Here is a 20,195-nt window from a genome sequence, read left to right as displayed (position 1 = left end):
TTTAATCCAATCAAAAGCCTCCAGAGGACAGGGAAGCTCAAATGCCAACAGTCCTCCCCCAGAGACTGCACTGAGAGATCTGACAAAGCTTCAAGAGGGGAGACTGAAAAAAAGCCCCAAAACAAAACAAAAAAAAAATGAAAGGAGGAAGAGCACAGACCAATATGGGGAGCAAAGGAGGGTTAAATATGAGCAAACAACAGAAAAGGAGGAAAGAAATAACAATAGAAAGCTTCTGTACAGGCAACGAGCAAAAAACAACTGGAACAGAGAGGGAGGGATTGGCAAAAGATAAATCAGAAATCCAAGAAAATTGGATACAGGCTTTGGAAGAACTAAAAATCAATTCAAAACACAATTAAGAGAGGCTGAAGATAATTGGGAAAAGAACTTAAAAACTAAGATAAGTCATCTGGAAACAGAAAATAGTGTCTTGAAAGCCAAAATCAACCAGCTGGAAAATGAGGCAAAGGAGATGAAAGATGAGGCAAAGAGGATGAGAGATGACCTCCAAAGAAAATCAGACCAGAGGGAGAAGGATGACCAAAAATCCAGGGTTGAAATAAAGTCTTTAAGAACCAGAATACAACAACTAGAATTAAGTGACCTCACAAGGCAGCAGGACACTAAAAAACAAAACCAAAAGAATGAAAAAATTGAGGAGAATATGTAACATCTCATTCACAAAACAGAAGATTTAGACAATCTTTCTAAGAGAGACAATTTAAGAATCATTGGTCTGCCAGAAGACCATGTCAAAAGAAAAAGCCTGGACATAATACTACAGGAAATTATTAAAGAAAACTTCCCCAATATTCTAGAACAAGTGGGAAAAGTGGAGATTGAAATAATCCACAAATCACCTCCTGTACTTAATCCCCAAATGAAAACACCCAGGAATGTTATAGCCAAATTCAAGAACTATCAGACCAAGGAAAAAATATTACAAGCTGCCAAGAAGAAGTCATTTAGATACCATGGAGCCACAGTGAGGATAACACAGGATCTAGCTGCATCTACACTGAAGTACTGAGAGGCCTGGCATATGATATTCCTTAAAGCAAGAGAACCAAGAATCAACTACCCAGCAAAACTGACTATATTCTTATAGGGGGAGTATGATCATTCAACAAAATAGAAGAATTCAAAGAATTTGTAAAGAAAAGAACAGACCTGAACAGAAAATTTGATGTCTAAGCACAGAACTAAAGAGAATCATCAAAAGGTAATTTAAAAAAGAGGGGGAAAAGAAAAAGAAAAAAAATCAAAAACAAAAAAAAATTTAAGAGACTCAATAAGTTAAAATCATATGCATCCCTATAAACAAAGAGGTCATTGGTAACTATTAAAAACTGTTGCTATCACCTGGACAGCTAGAAGAATTACACTTAGAGGGAACAGTGACAAACTGTATAGGATAAAAGGACAAGACATAAATAGGTATATAGATATATGCATGCATAAATACATATCCGTGTGTATATATATATATATATATATATATATATATATATATATACACAACTAGAGCTAAAAAAGAGGTTAATACTAAAAGCAATGGGGGAAAAAGGGGGTAAATTTATATGTCACAAAGAAGCTCATTGTGGGAGGGGGAAGAACATCAATACACTGGAAGGATAAAGAGATCGGAGACAGGAAATAGATACTCTTACGTGCATTGAAATTGACCCAAAGAGGAAAAAACAATCCAATCCATTGTGGCAGAGAATAGATTTGAATCCTATAGGGGAGTAGAAGGGAAACAAATGGATTGGTGGGGAGGAAAGAAGTATAAGGGAGGGAGAGGTGGGGTATAGTTATAAAAAGAATGCAAAGAAAATAAGGGAGGGAAAAAGAAGGGAAGGGGGTAGAAAGGGAAGTAAGATAAGGGTGGGAACTAGGGGGATTGAGTAAAAACAAACATTGGTGTAGAAGGAAATAGAGAAAGAAGAAAAGGCAGGACTAGGAGTAGAAATCAAAATGCTGAGAAATACACAGCTGGTAATCATAACTCTGAATGTGAATGGAATAAACTCACCCAGAAAAATGCAAGCAAATAGCAGAGTGGATTAGAATCCCAAACCATCCCACATTCTGTCTACAAGAAACACACATGAGGCAGGTAGATATGCATAGGGTGAAAGTTAGAGGATGGAGGCAAATCTATTGGGCATCAACTAATAAAAAGAAGGCAAGAGTCGCAATCATGATATCTGACAAAGCCAAAGAAAAAATAAATATAGTTAAAAGAGATAGAGAAGGTAATTACATCCTGATAAAAGGCAGTATATACAATAAGGAAATATCAGGACTCAACATGTATTCACCAGATGGCAAAGCATCCAAATTTCTAAAGAGAAATGGTGGAGCTCAAGGATGAAATAGATAGAAAAACTATTCTAGTGGGATACCTGAAACGTCCTGTATTGGAACTAGATGAATCAAACCAAAAAATAAATAAGAAAGAGGTAAAAGAAGTGAAAGAAATCTTAGAAAAATTAGAGTTAGTAGATATGTGGAGAAAAATAAATAGGGACAAAAAGGAATATACCTTCTTTACAGCAGCTTACAGCGGCAGTGCATTCACAAAAATTGACCATGTATTAGGGCATAAAAATATTGCAAACAAGTGCAAAAGTGCAGAAATAATAAATGAACATTTTCACACTATAAACCAATGAAAATAATAATTAGTAAGAGTACATTGAGAGGTAAAAAATTAATTGGAAATTAAAAATACAATTTTTTGAATCCATTAGTTAAAGAATAAATCAAAGGAACAATTAATAATTTCATTTAAGAAAATGAGAATAATGAGACATCCTTTCAAAATATAAGGGATGCAGTCAAAGCAGTAGTCAGGAGGAAATTTATATCCTTGAGTTCATATATTAACAAATTATGGAGAGCAGAGGTCAATGAATTGGGCATGCAAATTTAAAAAGTAGAAAGCGAACAAATTAAAAATTATCAGATGAAGACTAAATTAGAGATGCTAAAAATCAAAAGAGAAATTAATAAAATTGAAAGTCAAAGAACTATTGATTTAACAAATAAGACTAGAAGCTGGTAATTCAAAAAAGAAGTAAAATAGACAAACTACTCGTCAGTCTAAGTTAAAAAAGGAAAGAAGAAAACCAAATGACAGTATCCAAGATGAAAAGGGAAACATCATCTCTAATGAAGAGGAAATTAGGGCAATCATTACAAAGTATTATTCCCAATTATATGGCAACAAATATGGTAATCTAGGTGATAAGTAAGAATACTTACAAGAATATAAATTGCCTAGACTAACAGAGGAAGAAATAGATTACCTAAACAACCTGATATCAGAAAAAGAAATTGAACAAGCCATCAAAAAACTCCCTAAGAAACAATCCCCAAGTCCAGATGGATTCACAAATGAATTCTATAAAACATTCAAAGAACAACTAATCCCAGTATTATACAAACTATTTGACAGAATAAGCAAAGAAGGAGTTCTACCAAATTCATTTTACAACACAAATATGGTACTGATCCCAAAGCCAGGCAGGTCAAAAACAGAGAAAGAAAATTATAGACCGATCTCCCTAATGAATATAGATGCAAAAATCTTAAATTACATACTAAAAAAACACTCCAGCAAGTCATCACAAGGGTTATTCATTATGACCAGGTAGGATTCATACCAGGAATGCAAGGAAGGTTCAATATTGGGAAAATCATCCACATAATTGACCATATTAACAAGCAAACTGACAAAAATCACATGATTATCTCAATAGATGCTGAAAAAGTCTTTGATAAAATACAACACTCATTCCTATTGAAAACACTAGAAAGTATAGAAATAGAAGGGCCTTTCCTAAAAATAATAAACAGTATATATCTGAAACCATCAGTAAACATCATCTGCAATGGAGATAAACTAAATCCATTCCCATTAAGATCAGGAGTGAAACAAGGATGCTCATTATCACTTCTATTATTTGACATTGTATTAGAAACACTAGCAGTAGCTATTAGAGAAGAAAAAGAAATTGAAGGCATTAAAATATGCAAGGAGGAGACCAAATTATCGCTCTTTGTAGATGACATGATGGTCTACTTAAAGAATCCTAGAGATTCAACCAAAAAGCTAATCGAAATAATCAACAACTTTAGTAAAGTCACAGGATACAAAATAAACCCATATAAGTCATCACCATTTCTATATATTTCCAACACATCACAGCAGGAAGAATTAGAAAGAGAAATTCTATTTAAAATCACCCTAGATAATATAAAATACTTAAGAATCTGCCGAGATAAACACAGAAACTATATGAACACAACTACAAAACACTCTCCACACAATTAAAACTAGATCTAAAGAATTAGAGAAACATTGATTGCTCATGGGTGGGATGATCTAACATAATAAAAATGACAATCCTACCCAAATTAATTTATTAATTTAGTGACATACCCATTGAACTACCAAAAAACTTTTTTACTGAATTAGAAAAAAAAAAAACATAAGAAAGTTCATTTGGAAGAAAAATCTAGGATATCCAGGGAAATCATAAAAAAAATGCAATGGAAGGAGGACTTGTAGTCCCAGATCTCAAACTTTACTATAAAGAAGGGGTCATCAAAACAATTTGGTACTGGCTAAGAGACAGAAAGGAGGATCAGTGGAATAGACTTGGGATAAATGACTTCATCAGGACAGTCTATGATATATCCAAAGATCCCAGTTTTGGGGACCAAAACCCACTTTTTGATAAAAAATGCTGGGAAAATTGGAAGACAGTATGGGAGAGATTACATGTGGATCAACATCTCACACCCTACACCAAGATAAACTCAGAATGGGCGAATGAGCTGAATATAAAGAAGAAAACTATAAGCAAATTAGGTGAAAACAGAATAGTATACTTGTCAGATCTTTGGGAAAGGAAAGCCTAAAACCAAGCAAGAGCTAGAAAAAAAAAATCACAAAATGTAAAATCAACAAATTTGATTACATCTAATTAAAAACATTTTGTACAAATAAAACTAATGCATCTAAAATTAGAAGGGAAGCAACAAATTGTGAAACAATCTTCTTAACAAAAACCTCTGACAAAGGTCTAATTACTCAAATTTATAAAGAACTAAACCATTTGTACAAAAAATCAAGCCATTCTCCAATTGATAAATGGGCAGGGGCCATTAATAGGCAGTTTTCAGCCAAAGAAATCAAAACTATTAATAAGCATATGAAAAAGTGCTCTAAATCTCTAATAATCAGAGAAATGCAAATCAAAACAACTCTGAGGTATCACCTCACACCTAGCATATTGGCTAACATGACAGCAAATGAAAGTAATGAATGCTTGAGGGGATGTGGCAAAGTTGGGACATTAATGCATTTCTGGTGGAGTTGTGAATTGATCCAATCATTCAGGAGGGCAATATGGAATTATACCCAAAGGGCGCTAAAAGACTGCCCTTTGATCCAGCCATAGCACTCCTGGGTTTGTACCCCAAAGAGATAAGGAAAAAAATGTACAAAAATATTTATAGTTGCTCTCTTTGTGGTGACAACAATTTGGAAAATGAGGAGATGCCCTTCAATTGGGGAATGGCTGAACAAATTGTGGTATATGTTGGTGATGGAATAGTATTGTGTTCAAAGGAATAATAAAGTGGAGGAATTTCATGGGGACTGGATCAACCTCTGGGAATTGATGCAGAGTGAGAGGAGCAGAACCAGGAAAACATTGTACATAGAGATTGATACACCGTGGTACAATTGAATGCAATGGACTTCTCCATTAGTGACAACGCGGTGATTCTGAACAACTTGAAGCAACCTCCTTGAAAAACCACTATCCACATTCAGAGGAAATACTCTGGGAGTAAAAACACCGAAATAAAACAACTGCTTGAATACATGGATTGAAGGGATATGGTTGGGGATGTAGACTCTAAATGAACATCCTAGTGTAAAAAACAACATAGAAATAGGTTCTGATCAAGGATATAAGTAATACCCAATGAGATTGTGCATCAGCTGTGGGAAGGGGGGTGGTGGGGAGGGAGGAAAATAAAGTGAGTATTTTAACCAATAAAATAAAAATAAAAATAAAAAAAGGAAAATAGAATAGCCAGTAACCTCTTGTGGCATAGAAATAGAAAATATTGAAGAAAAAAGCATCCTGCAGTCAGAAAAAAAAAGATATAGACAAATTCTCAGGTGTAAATTCTATGCAAGCAATCTCTATAGCTTCTGGATAGACAAAACATGAGAACCCCACAGGTATGTTGATCAATGACTAGTGTATCGCAAAATGGAACTGAAGAAAATGGATAATGGTTTTAAAAGGTTTTAAAACATTTTTTAAAAGAAGAAAGACATTAATTTGTAAAGTGATCATTAAAACAATTAGCTATTCCTTCAGAAAATCAATCTTTTTTCCTTTCCTAGCCTCATAACAAGAAAAGGGTTTAAAATCAATCCTTAGAATTGGTACCTAAGACCAAAGTCTTTCAAATACTCTCAAAATCATTGAATCAAAGAACTTCAGAGACCATAACTTCTTTCCTTATTTTATAGACAAAGAAACTCAGGTTCTGAGAGATTAAGTTATTTATTTATAATTATTACACATCTATGAAGTGATAGTTGAACCTGGGTCTTCATATTCTGAGGCCAGTACTTATTTTTCAAATAAGTCTTCTTGCATTTTTGCCTTCCTATGTAATATTTCAACCACTCTTATTGTCTTAGAAAGTATATTTCTATCATTTGATCCTAGAATTTTCATGTTTACTTATTATATTGAAACCTCTTTGAAGGCAGGAACATTATCTTACTCCATATCTTTCCCCAATGCTTAGAACAAAGCTTACCATGTAGAAGATATTTAGTAATCATAATTAGAATGATTTTTAAAGTGTATTTAGTAAATCTTCTAATCCCATTGTTTTAGCAGATAATTTAACCTCATTTGAATTTATTCATGAATAACAATCAAAGAAGAAAGGATAAACGTTTTGATAAAATTTTTACTTGGGAATTTTAACATTATTTTTGTCTGTGTATTTATTATGACTTGACCAAAGACCCATAGCATTGCAGATAGGTTGCCCTAATCTTTGAATGGCTATATGAGACCTTAACTTCACTTATATTGCTTAGTTGTGATGAAATGCATTAAAACAGGCAGCTAAATTTAAGCTAAACACTACATTTTTAGACGTGAGAAATAAAAACAATTCTAACCTGAGATAAAGAAAATAAATAATTGAATAACAGGTTTCATTATGTTTTTAACCCCTTACTTTCTATTTAGGATCAATACTATGTATTTGTTCTAAGGCAGAAGAACAGTAAGGGCTAGGCAATGTGAGTTAAGGGACTTTCCCAGGATCACACAGCTTAGGAACCGCCTGAGACCAGATCTGCACCCGAGGCTTCTTGTCTCTAGACCTGACTCTCAATCCACTGAGTCACCAACTTGTCCCCTTCATTGCGTTTTATAGGTACCAAACACTAGGTTCTTAGCTTAAGTCAGCTTCCATTTTAATTTATATTTTTGAACCTGTATCTTTTAGCTATGGCCATAATCTCCATTTCCATCTCCACTCCAGGAAAAAGAAACAGAAACTCTTTTCGGGTCTGATAAGTAAAATATTACCTTATCCAACAGAAAACCAGTACATCGTGTTATTTCCTGCTATTACCCTGTAATGTTCAAGTCCATGAACTCCTTATTCCCCCCTTTTATACTTATCCCTTTGTATATTAATGCATTATTCTCCCCATTATAATATAACCTCCTTGAGAACTGCTTTATTTGCTTTTATACCCAAACACATACATACCCACATATATCCCCCTTATCATCATCCCTAGCACATGCAAACAATTCATAGTTACTCTCTTCTCTCCCTCTCCTTCCTCCCTACCCCTTTTCCTCTCCTTCATAGATTGGAAGCTGTTTGAGAGATGCATTTGCATGTGGGTAGCTAGGTGTCTCAGTGTATAGAGCACCTGATAGAGATGGGAGCTCCTGGATTCACATGTGTCCTCAGACACTTTCTGGGCTAAGTGACTCTAGACAAATCACTAAACCATTCAATTGCCTAGCTTTACCACTCTTCTGTCTTTAAACTGATACTTAGTAATGAATCTAAGATAGAAGGTAAGGATTAAAAATGCTTTTCATGCTCACTTAGTAGGACTAAAATTAAAAACTCACGATAAGTCCACTTAGGGATAGGTTTAGATCTAGATGAATGTCTAGATAGTCATGTATATCTCAAATGCACCAAAGCATGTTAATTCATTCCCTACCAGTGAAAACAAAACTATGTGTAAAAAGTCCATTAGTATTTTATGTTAAGTAGTCTAAACAGTTGCAGGTGCTAAGACAGAAACAAAGAAATTTTTTTTTTTGCTCAAATTCCTACTCAAGACATTTTGTTTCCTCACCTCTCAGTCAAAGATCCTACCTTGTTTCACTAAAATATATATACATATATTTATGTATATATATGCATGCTACATATGAAGAGCTTTCACTTCTGCCATTTTTCTTATCTTACTTCAAACACGCTCCTACCCACTAAGTCTTCCTTGATTCCCATCTAGGATAAAGAGTTGACCCCTTGTTTCATTGTATTGCCTAGGAATGCCTCCTCTCTCATTCCCATGCTTTCTCGTATGTCCTGTTTCTTTCTTTCAGTGGTTCCTTCCATGAAGCTTACAAAACAAGCCCATGTCTCTATTATTTTTAAAATAAAAATTCTCACTGCATATTTTCCCATCCCATCAGGTTGGCAATTCTTCTGTATCTCTTCTCTCCATCACAGCCAGGATCCGGGAAAAAGCTCTCCATGCTCTGTATTAGGTATCTTGTTTTCCCCTTAATATCTTAAAAATTTGCAATTTTATTCCTGACCCTATCATTCCATGAAACTTCCCTTTCCAAAATTACTAATTTTCTCCTAATTACTAGTTTGAATGATTGTTTCTCAATCCTCATCCTTCTTGATCTCTCTTCAACATTTGACACTTTAGATTCTTCTGGATCCTTTCTCCTCACAAGGTCTTTATGACCTCTTCTGGTTCTTGGGCCACCTCAGTCTACTTTGAGAATTTTCCTGCAAATCATGCTAAGGATTCAAGGCAAGAGTCAGTTTGAGGCAACTCTTTTCTTTCATTCCTATAAACTCTTCATTAATTATCATCTCAGTCTCCATAGTTTCCTGATTTGCAGATCTGTTCTAGCATGACTGCCTCTTCTATGCTGCAGAGTTGTGCTACTGACTATATTTTAAACATCTTAAATTGGATATTGCAAAGGCATCTCTAACTCAATATGTCCAAAATAGAAAATAGTATTTTCTTTACTCTCCTTCCCCTTTCCCCAATTTTTTATTACTTCTAAAGGTACGCCCATCCTCCAAGACCTAAAGCTCCCAACCTTGCTGTCATCATTGACTCCTCATTCTTAATTATCTCAGATATCCCATCTATTAACAATGGTTGTTACATTTTTCACAATAACATTTCTCCTATACTTTTCCTCTTTATCACTCACACCACCACCATCCTAATTCAGGCCTAAATCATCTCTTGCCTGGGATATTATAATAGCCTTCTTGTAAAAAGATTATTGTTATAACCATGCAAAACACCCGTCCATATTGGTTATTGTTGTAAGAGTGCATTCATACAAAACCAAAGCCCCAAAATAAAACTGTACATACATTGATGTTTGATACACATCCATCTGACTCCAAAAGTTTTTCCTCTCATGGTGGATAACATTCACCAGCATAAAACTTTCAGGAATGTCAGAAATTGTTACATAGCTAAGTTTTCATAGCTGATCATTGTACAATATTGTTGTTACTGTGTACAATGTTCTCTTGATTCTGCTTATTTCACTCTGCTTCAGTTCAGATCTTTGCAACTTTTTTTTCTGAAATCATTGTGCTTATTTTTTATAGCACAGTAGTATTCCATCAACATGTACCACAATATGTTCAGCCATTTGCCATGATGGACATAACCTCAATTTCCAATTCTTTGCCACTACAAAAAGAGGTGCTATGAATATTTTTTTATAAGTAGGTCTTTTTCCATTTTTAATGACCTCTTTGGGATACAAACCCAGCAGTGGTATTACAGGATCAAGGAGTTTGCAAGTTTTATATTTCTTGGGACACAGTTCCAAATTGTCCTCCAAAATGGTTTCATCAATTCACAACTTCACTAGCTATGTATTAGTGTCCCAATTTTACCACATTCCCCTCCCCAACAATTTTTACTTTTATTTACTATCATTTTGGACAATCTGATATATGTAAGGTGGTACCTAGCTTTGTTTTAATGGTTGCATTTTTCTATTCAAGAGAAATTTAGAAAATTTTATACGATTATTCATGGCTTTGATTTCATTCATTTGAAAATTGCTTTTTCATATCCTTTGACCATTTGTCAATTGGGATATGACCTCTATAACAGCCAACTTCTTTTTTTAAAAGAATTTCTTTATTTATTTAGAATAATTTCCATGTTTACATAATTCATATTATTCACCCTTCTTGCCTTACCCCTCCCAGAGCTAACAAGCAATTCTACTAAATTACACATGTATCATTGTCCAAAACTGATTTACATATTATTCATATTTGCAATAGAGTGATCATTTAACACCCAAACTCCAATCATATCCCCACCAGACCACATGAATGATCATATTTTTCTTCTGTGTTTCTACTCCCCTATTTCTTTGAATGTAAATAGCATTCTTTCTTACAAGTTCCTCCAGACTGTCCTGGATCATTGCATTGCTACTACTAAAAAAGTCTATTACATTCGATTGTGCCATAAAGTTATCACTCTGTGTATAATGTTCTCCTGGTTCTGTTCCTTTTGCTCTGCACCAATTCCTGGAGGTCTTTCCAGTTCACATAGAAATCCTCCAATCAATCATTCCTTTCAGCATAATAGCATTCCATCACCCTCAGATAACAAAATTTCTTTATCCATTCCCCAATCGATGGACACTCCCTTATTTTCCAATTTTTTGCCAATACAAAGAGCATAATTATAAATATTTTTAAAAAGTTTTTTTTCCTTATTATCTCCTTGTGGTACAAATTCAGCAGTGGTATGGCTGAATTAAAGGGCAGTCAATCTTTTAAAGTCATTTGTGCATAATTCTAAATTTCCCTTCATTATAGTTGGACCAATTCACAACTCTACCAGAAGTGTATTAGTGCCCCAGTATTGCTACATCCCCTCAAACATTTGTCATTTTCCTTTGCTGCCATATTGCCCACTTCTAGGGATAATGTGGTACTTCAGAGTTGTTTTAATTTGCATTTCTATAATCAGGAGTAATTTAGAACACTTTTTCATGTGCTTATTGATAGTTTTTAATTCATCATGTGAAAACTGGCCTATTCATGTCCCTTGACCATTTGTGAAACAGAGAATGCCTTGATTTTTGTAAATTTTAGAGTTCCTTATATGTTTGGGAAATTAAACCTTTTTTATAAAGATGTTTTCCAAGTTTGTTGCTTTCCTTTTAATTTTGGTTACATTGGTTTTGTTTTTACCAAACATTTTTAATTTGATGTAATCAAAATCATTCATTTTACATTTTGTAATGTACTCTATCTCTTGCTTGGTCTTAAATTCCTTCCTTTCTCACACATCTTACAGGCATACTAGTTTATGGTTACCTAACTTATTTAGAATTTCGCCTTTTATATTTAAGTCATTTACCCATTTTGAATCTATCATGTATAGGGTGTGAGATGTTGATCTAGACCTGATATTTACCTTACTGTTTTCCAATTTTCCCAACTTTTTTTTTTATCAAATAGTGAGTTCTTGACCCCAAAGCTGGGATCTTTGGGTTTATCAAATACTAACTTGTTGAGATCATTTACCTCTAAACTATTCCATTAATTTAACCTTCTGTCTCTTAGCCAGTACTATATTGTTTTGATGACTACTGTTTTATAGTATAGTTTAAGACCTAATACTACTAGGCCCCCAACCTTCACATTTTTTTTCAATATTTCCCTTGATATTCTTAAGCTTCTACTCTTCCAGATTAATTTTGTTATAATTAATTGTGATTCTATTAAAAAGTTTTGTGGTAGTTTTATAGGTGTGGCACTGAATAAATAAATTAATTTGGGTAGGATTATATTTTTTATTATATTAGCTCATCTTACTCATGAGCAGTTAATGTTTTCCCAATTATTTTTTCCAATTTAGATTCAGTTCTAATTATGTGACAAGTGTTTTGTAGTTGTGATCATATAATTACTGTGCTTGTCTTGGTAGATAAATTCCTAAATATTTTATATTGTCTAGAGTGATTTTGAGTTTTGTTAGAAATATATAGAAATGCTGTTGATTTACGTGGGTTTATCTTGTACCCTGCAAGTTTGCTAAAGTTGTTAATTATTTCCAATGGCCTTTTAGTTTATTTTCTAGGATTCTTTTAAGTATACTATCATGTCATTTGTAATCCCTTCAATTTTGTTTTCTTTTCTAATTGCTACTGCTAGCATTTCTAGTACAATATTAAATAATAGAGGTGTTAATGGACATCCTTGCTTCACTTCTGGTCTTATTGGGAAGGCTTCTAATTTGTTCCCATTGCAGATAATACTTGCTGATGTTTGAAATATATACTGTTTATTATTTTTAGTAAAGGCCCATCTATTCCTATAATTCCTAATGTTTTCAATAGGAATGAATGCTTTATTTTGTCAAAGACTTTTTTTCTTCATCTACTTAGATGATCATGTGATATCTGTTGGTTTGATTATTTATATGGTAAATTAGGTTTATGGCTTTCCTAATATTAAATCATCTTTCCATCCCTGGTATAAATACTACCAGGTCATAATCAATAATCCTTGTGATTACTTGTTGAAGTCTTTTTGCTGGTATTCTATTAAAGATTTTTTGCATCTATGTTCATTAAGGAGATTGGTATGTAGTCTTCTTTCTTTGTTTTTTATTTGCCAGGTTTTGGAATCAGTACAATATTTATGTCATAAAAGGAATTTCATAAGAATCCCTTGCTTATTTTGTCAAGTAATTTGTTTAATATTAGCATTAGTTGTTCTTTAAATGTTTGATAGAATTCACTTGTGAATCCATTTGGCCCTGGTGATTTTTTCTTAGGAAGTTCCTGAATGGCTAATTCAATTTCTTTTTTTCTGAGATGGAATTATGTAAGTATTGATTTCCTCTTTTGTTAATCTAGGCAATTCACCCATTTTACCTATGTTGTCATATTTGTTGCTATAAAATTGGGCAAAACAATTCTTAATAATTACCTTAATTTCCTCTTCATTAGAGGTGAAATCACCCTTTTCATGTTTCATACTATTAATTTGATTCTCTTCTTTCTTTTTATGTTTTACATTAACCAGTACTTTATTTCATTTATATTTTTCAAAGTATTAGCTCATGGTCTTATTTATTATTTTAATACTTTTTTACTTTCATTTTTATAATTTCTCCTTTAATTTTTAGGATTTTCAATTTAGCTTTTATTTGGGGATTAAAAAATTTTTTTTTAAACCCTTACCTTCCGTCTTAGAGTCAATACGGTGTATTGGCTCCAAGGCAGAAGAGTGGTAAGGGCTAAGCAATGGGGGTTAAGTGACTTGCCTAGGGTCACACAGCTGGGAAGTGTCTGAGGCCAGATTTGAACCTAGGACCTCCCATCTCTAGGCCTGGTTCTCAATCCACTGAGCTACCCAGCTGCCCCCTTATTTGGGGATTTTTAATTGTTCTTAAAATTTTTTTTAATTGCAAGACCAATTTGTTGATATATGCTCTCAGGAATATAATTTTTCCCCTGAGAATAGCTTTGGTTGTATCCCATAGATTTTGATATGTTGCCTACTCCTGGTCTTTCTCTTTAAAGAAGTCCATACTTGTTTCTATGATTTCTGTTTTCATCCACCAGTTTTGAAAAACTAGATTATTTAGTTTCCAATTAATTTTAATTTGCCTTTCCATGGATTCTTCTTAGTTATAATTTTCATTGCTTTATGATCTGAAATAAATTGCATTTATTATTTCTGCTTTTCTGTATTTGTTTGCAATATTTCTATACTGTAGTAAATGATCTATCTTTGTATAATGGCCAGGTACTACTGAGAAAAAAAGTTTTATTCCTTTTTATACCTACTCAGTTTTCTCTAGCTATCTATTAACTCTAATTTTTCTAGCATTCATTCATTTCCTTTAGTTCTTTCTCACTTATTTTTTTAGTTTGATTTATCTAGTCCCAAAAGGGGAAGTTTGAGATCCCCCACTATTTTGGTATTTCTATTTATTTCCTCTTGAAATCCTTTAATTTTTTCTTTGGAAATCTTGATGCTATATTATTTGGTGCATAAGAGTTTATAAATGATATCACTTCATTGTTTATACCTTTTAGCAAAATGTAATTTCCTTCCTTATCCCTTTTAATCAGATCAATTTATATTTTGGCTTTGTCTGGTATCATTGTTGCTACTCCTGCTCTTTTTACTTTAGATGATTTTAAGAAATTCTATTCTAGCCTTTTACTTTGAATCTGTGTGTCACGCTGCCTCAAATGTGTTTCTTGTGAATAACTTATAGTAAGATTCTAGTTTTTAATCCACTATGTTTTCCACTTCTGTTTAATGGGTGTCTTCATCCCATTCACATTCACTGTTATGATTACTACCTGTGTATTGCCCTTCATTCTATTATCCTATTTATATCTTGCTCTATTCTCTTTCTCTCTGTTCCTTTTCATCTTTATTTTACTTTTTGGTCACTCCCCCACCTCCCTTTCCCTCCAATTACTTCCCTCTTGCCTTGTCTTATTCACCTTCTACTTAGTAGGGTAATATAGAATTTTATACCCCACTGGGTATACTTGTTTTTCCTTCTCTGAACCATTTAAGATGAGAGTAAGTATAAGCATTGCCTGTCACCACCTTTATCTTCCCCTCTCTATAATGATTTTCATGCTTCTTTATGTTATATAATTTACCACATTCTATCTCTTCATTCCCTTTTCTATCAGTGTAACCTTCCCTTTCAGCCCTTGATTAATGTTTTACATATCATTCATATGCATAGACATATAATATATACATGTCATTCCATATTATCATATTTATATACATATCATATCATTATATACATCATATCATCATAATCAGCTTAATTCTCCATCCTCTTTCTGAGTAAATTCTATCTTCTCTACTACTAAGAGTAATTTTTGAGAATTACAGAAATCTTCTTTCCATTTACACATATAAATATTTTCACCCTGATGAGTCCCTTAATTTTTTTCTTTCTTCTTTACCTTTTTGAGCTTCTCTTCTGTCTCATGTTTAGCCTTCAAATTTTTTGTTTAGGTCTTATTTATTTCTCAAGAATACTGCTGCTGTGTGTTGCCATCAGAGGAACCTCACATCTCGGCTCCAGAACTACTAAGCATGAATGAAGAAAAATTAGCAAAGCTTCAGTCTCATGTCCAGATAGGAGGCAAGGGCACAGCTCACAGAAAGAAGAAGGTGGTGCATAGAACAGCCACAGAAGATGACAAGAAACTCCAGAGTTCTCTCAAATAATTGGCTGAGAATAATATTGCTGGTATTGAGGAGGTGAACATGATTAAATAAAAATGATGCAACAGTTTTTCATTTCAACAACCCCAAAGTCCTGGCTTCCTTCTCCACCAACACCTTTGCAATCACTGGTCATGCAGAACCCAAGCCAATAACAGAAATGCTTCCTGGAATATTAAGCCAGCTTAGTGCTGACAGATTAACGAATCTTAGGAAGGTAGCTGAACAGTTTCCTTGGCAAGTGTTGGATAGCAAAACACCCAAGCCTGAAGACATTGATGAAGACGATAATTATGTGCCAGATATTTTGGACAATTTTGATGAAGTCTCAAAGAATGAAGTCAACTAGAGTGATGGTTCTTGGAGGGTGGTATGGACTAGGTTGGAGAAAGGAGCAGGTGTTTCTGGAGCTGGGCAGCAGTAGAGAATGTCTCCTGTTAATAGTTTAGTAACAGAGGTATTTTGTATATTAATGATGCTGTTTGGTCAGCATTTTTCTGTCAGTTGATTTTGCTTTTTGCACTTCTCCTAGGATCTACTCTTCTTGTCAAAATACAAAGTATTGGTGCAGCTTTGAGGGGTTTTGTGGGTGTGTGTGTGTGCTCACTTGCATATGTGTGAGTATGGGAACATGTGGGGGTGTGTACAGTGGAGAACAAATTGGATCCTCTCCCTCCCCCCAGTAGAAAATAAAACAAATATTTAAGTCTCTTCCTTTTTATCTTTGCCCAATAGTGCATAGAAATGGTGAAAAGTGAGTGTCTTCAAGGATTCAAGACATCAGAACATCCAAGAATGGATTTCAATTTTCTGTTAACTATTGTATTTGCAAATACTTTTCTGTGTTGAAGATGTCTCTGAGGAATAGAGGATGGGCTTCCTGCTAGGGCATGGGTTAAGGGGCACCTTTGGTCTTGCTGGCTTTGTCTCCCCAGTCAGACCTAGAAGGCATTCTATTCTCTTTCACTTCCATTCTTCCTAGATGTTACCTTATCCACTTTTGTCTTAAAATGGTTTGATCAGCCTTGGTTACTGCTCCTTATCACTTCACATCTAGACCAAGAAGAATGTTTTCTATTTAGGGTTATGTGAACTCCTAGACCCTTCTCTTTGTAAAATTTTGTTTCTCTTGCCCTGGAGAATAGCAGACCCATTCTTGACCTTCCATTTTGCCTTGGATTGTCCCAGTCAGTGGCTTTAAATCCCAAGTAGCTGGCATGCTTTTCCCAAGAGACTTGGCATCCCAACAGTCCTCACTGTTCTGAAAGACAGAGACAGTTCTCTTTCCAGCAAGTTTGGAACTAGCAGCCTTCTGTTGAATTGGAGCTGAATGGTGCCTAGAGCCTTTCCCTGTGTCTGCTGAGATATCTACAAGATGATGATGCTGGCTCTGAAAGGGTTTCTTTGACCTGCTTCTCTGCTGTTGGCTTTGAAACCTACCTCTGGGTTGGATTCCCCTGTTGTCATAGCTCACAGGACCCTCCAATGTTCATGCAGAGAATAGAACAGTGTTTAGATGGGCTCACTGGCCCAAGGCAGCATTGCTTGGACCTCCTCCCCTCTGAAGGTTCAGGACTATGTTCCTTCATCAGAATTTCCCTCAAAGCCTTGGAAAAAAGCTTTGCATTGTGACCAATCTGACCTTCTTTGGAGCAGGTGTTGAGGAGAAAAGTGAGGATCTGAGGCAAGGGCTTCTCTGACCCATCCATCGTCCAAACTAGCCATGGCTTACCTTCATGGCATAATGACTCTGAACCTGGATAGCTTTGGAGACCAAGAATACATCTGAGGTCTGGAGATGACACTGGCAGAGAGAAAGAGAGAAAGCAAGAGAGTTCTTGTGGTTTGTTGTCCAAACTCCTCTATGGATTTTATTGACTTGTTATTTTCCTGTTATGTTTTATATAATATATAATATATGGTCTTAACTATAAAATAAAATAACCATACAAAAGAAAAAAATGCTAGGAAATCCTCTGTCTTATTGAATGCCTCCCTCCCCCAAGAGAATATATTCAATTTTATTGGATAGGTGACTTTGTGTTTTAAATCCAAATCTTCTGCCTTCCTGAATATCATATTCCATGCTTTTTGCTATTAGCTATTATAGTCCTGGAAGCTGTCATTTGAGGATTTCTTTCTGGAGGTGATCTGTGAATTCTTTCAATTTCAATTTTATTTTCCTACCTGAGGATCTCTTTGATAATTTCTTGTAACGTGATGCACAAGTTTTTTTTTTTCTTTATCATGGCTTTCAGGTAGTCCAACAATTCTCAAATTGTCTCTCCTCGATCTATTTTCTAGATCAGTTGTTTTTTTTCAATAAGATATTTCATGTTTTCCTCTTTTTTATTAATTCCTTTGGTCCTGCTTTATTGTTTCTTGATTTCTCATGAAATCATTAGTATCTAGATGGTCAATTCTGATTTTTAGGCCTGATTTTCCTCTGAAGTTTTTGGTTTCCCTTTTTTAATTTGATGCATTCCTTCTTGCATCACTTTCATTTCTCTTCCCCACTTTTCCTTTGCCTCTCTTAGCTGGTTTTTGAAATCTTTTTTGAGCTCTTCAAGAATTTGTGTCAAATTCATTTTTGTTTTCTTTTTGACTTCATGTGTTTCTTTTGCTTTCATGGTCCCCTTCTGGGTCTGTAGCTTGTTCTTTGTCTTCATAAAAATTCTTCAGTTATGTGCTTTTTTGTTGTTTTCTCATTTTTCCTATCTAATTAAAATTAGGTTCTATTTTCTTGGAAGTTGGGGTACCTTCTTATACTTCCATCCTTGCTTGATATTGTTCTCAGCTTATTTTCTGAGAGCTGAGAGTTCTGGGAGCTCCCTCCTACAGCTGATTCAATTGACCCTTGAAATACTGATGGCTTAAGGACTTGCCTCAGACTTAGATGTAAGCTTTTGATTTCACTCTGATCTTGATCAGGTCAGGGGTTGTTCTAATTCTAATCAAAAGCTTAGCCTCAAGTTTTTGGTCTTGCTGTGTAATAGATCCAATCAACCACACCCTTAATTGCCCTGTCTTGGAGCTCCACCCTGAGCTTTAGGCAGAAAGATCAGTACTTAGTACTATCAGCCATCCCAAACTATTTACTATGTTCTTATCCCAAGCCAAGACTGGAAATCCTGGCTTCCCTCTGGGCCAACATGGATCAGCCCACTTCACCTAGACTGCCCTGGGCAGGGACTCTGGCATCCTCCATAGGTTTGAAATTTTAAAGGGAGTGGGTTGGCTTGTACCACTATTTGCCCAGGCAGTATTCTCAGACGCTAAATATTGGTTTGGGCTTAGTTTCTGAAGCTGTGACAGCAGATGTGGGGTTTGGGAGTGTGGTTTGCTCTTGGCTTACTATTCTCTGCTTTCATCTCACCCCATTGCCCCAGATGATCTCTGTCTACCTTTTGTTTTTTTTTTTTCTTGAAAGTTGTTTCCTCTGTCTCCTTGTTGCTTCTTTCACTCTTATATTTATTTTGTGGCAATATTTTAATCTTGGTCAGTGAGGATTCTCTTGGTTACAGGGAGCAACTCTGGTTCATTCCTCCATTTTGGCTTCACCCCCCTGGAATAGTTTTCTAAAGAGTCTCCCTGCCTCAAATATCTATTCTCCACTCACTTGCTAAGGTGATTTTTCTAAAGCCAGGTGTCACCACATAATCCTTTTATACACTGAGCTCCATGGCTCTCCATATAAACTCATTTGTTTATATTTGAAGCAACTAGTTGGCATGATAGATAGAACACTGGACTCAGACAAAAATACCAATTCAAATCCTGCACTTTTACTTACTATTTGTATGACTCTTCAGAAGTCATTTTAAATTTCATTCTACCCCAGTTTCGTCCTTTATAAATATTGATAATAATTATAATTACTTCACAGAGTTGTAAGGATAAAATGAGAAAACATATAGAATGTTTTAGCTTGCCAAAATGCTAACTATTAGTACTACTTTTAAATTTAAAAGTCTTTTCATATAAGCCCCTTCACACCTTTCCAGTATTCTTAAAAATTACTCTCCTATTCCCATTCTACATTTCAATAATACTAGTTTATGTATAGTTCATCTAACAAGACCATATTCTCTTTTTTCTGTGCCTTTGCACTATTTCTGCCTCAGGACTAGAATGCTTACTTCTCCCTCTTCATTTCTATGAATTTCTTAAAGATAGCTGAAATTCATAGGAAGCCCTTCTCAAGCCCCTCTAGCTAAAATATATTCCCTTCCTACAGTGACTTCCATCTACACTGCATATATTTTATATATACCTATTTTTTAGATGCTTCCATCATCAGAATCTAAGTTTTTTCTGGGTAGGAATGGTGTTTTTCTCTTTCTTTTCTCCCCAGTGCTTAGCACTAAGCACAAGAGTTGCAAAATAAATCGACTTGATAATAGAAGACACATTTTTTACTTACAACATACTTTCAAGTTTCAATATTTCCTTTCCTTGAACCTTAGGAATTTTGGTGTTGTTGGATAAAATCTAAAATAGCAAAACTGTGATTTTAGAATATGCTTTGAAGTTTTCAAAGAGCTTTAGATACATCATTTTCTTTAGTTCTCAAAAGA

General features: G+C 34.6%; 1 pseudogene; it reads left to right on the top strand.

Annotated features, from left to right (window-relative positions):
• Positions 1–15,429: 15,429 nt before the first annotated feature.
• LOC100026271 (transcription factor BTF3 homolog 4-like) lies at positions 15,430–15,967 on the top strand (annotated as a pseudogene).
• Positions 15,968–20,195: the final 4,228 nt, after the last annotated feature.

Source organism: Monodelphis domestica, chromosome 3 (assembly GCF_027887165.1).
Source record: "Monodelphis domestica isolate mMonDom1 chromosome 3, mMonDom1.pri, whole genome shotgun sequence".
Lineage (NCBI taxonomy): Eukaryota > Metazoa > Chordata > Mammalia > Didelphimorphia > Didelphidae > Monodelphis > Monodelphis domestica.
The sequence above is the reverse complement of the archived record's forward strand: the minus strand, read 5'-3'. Positions and strand labels throughout refer to the sequence as shown.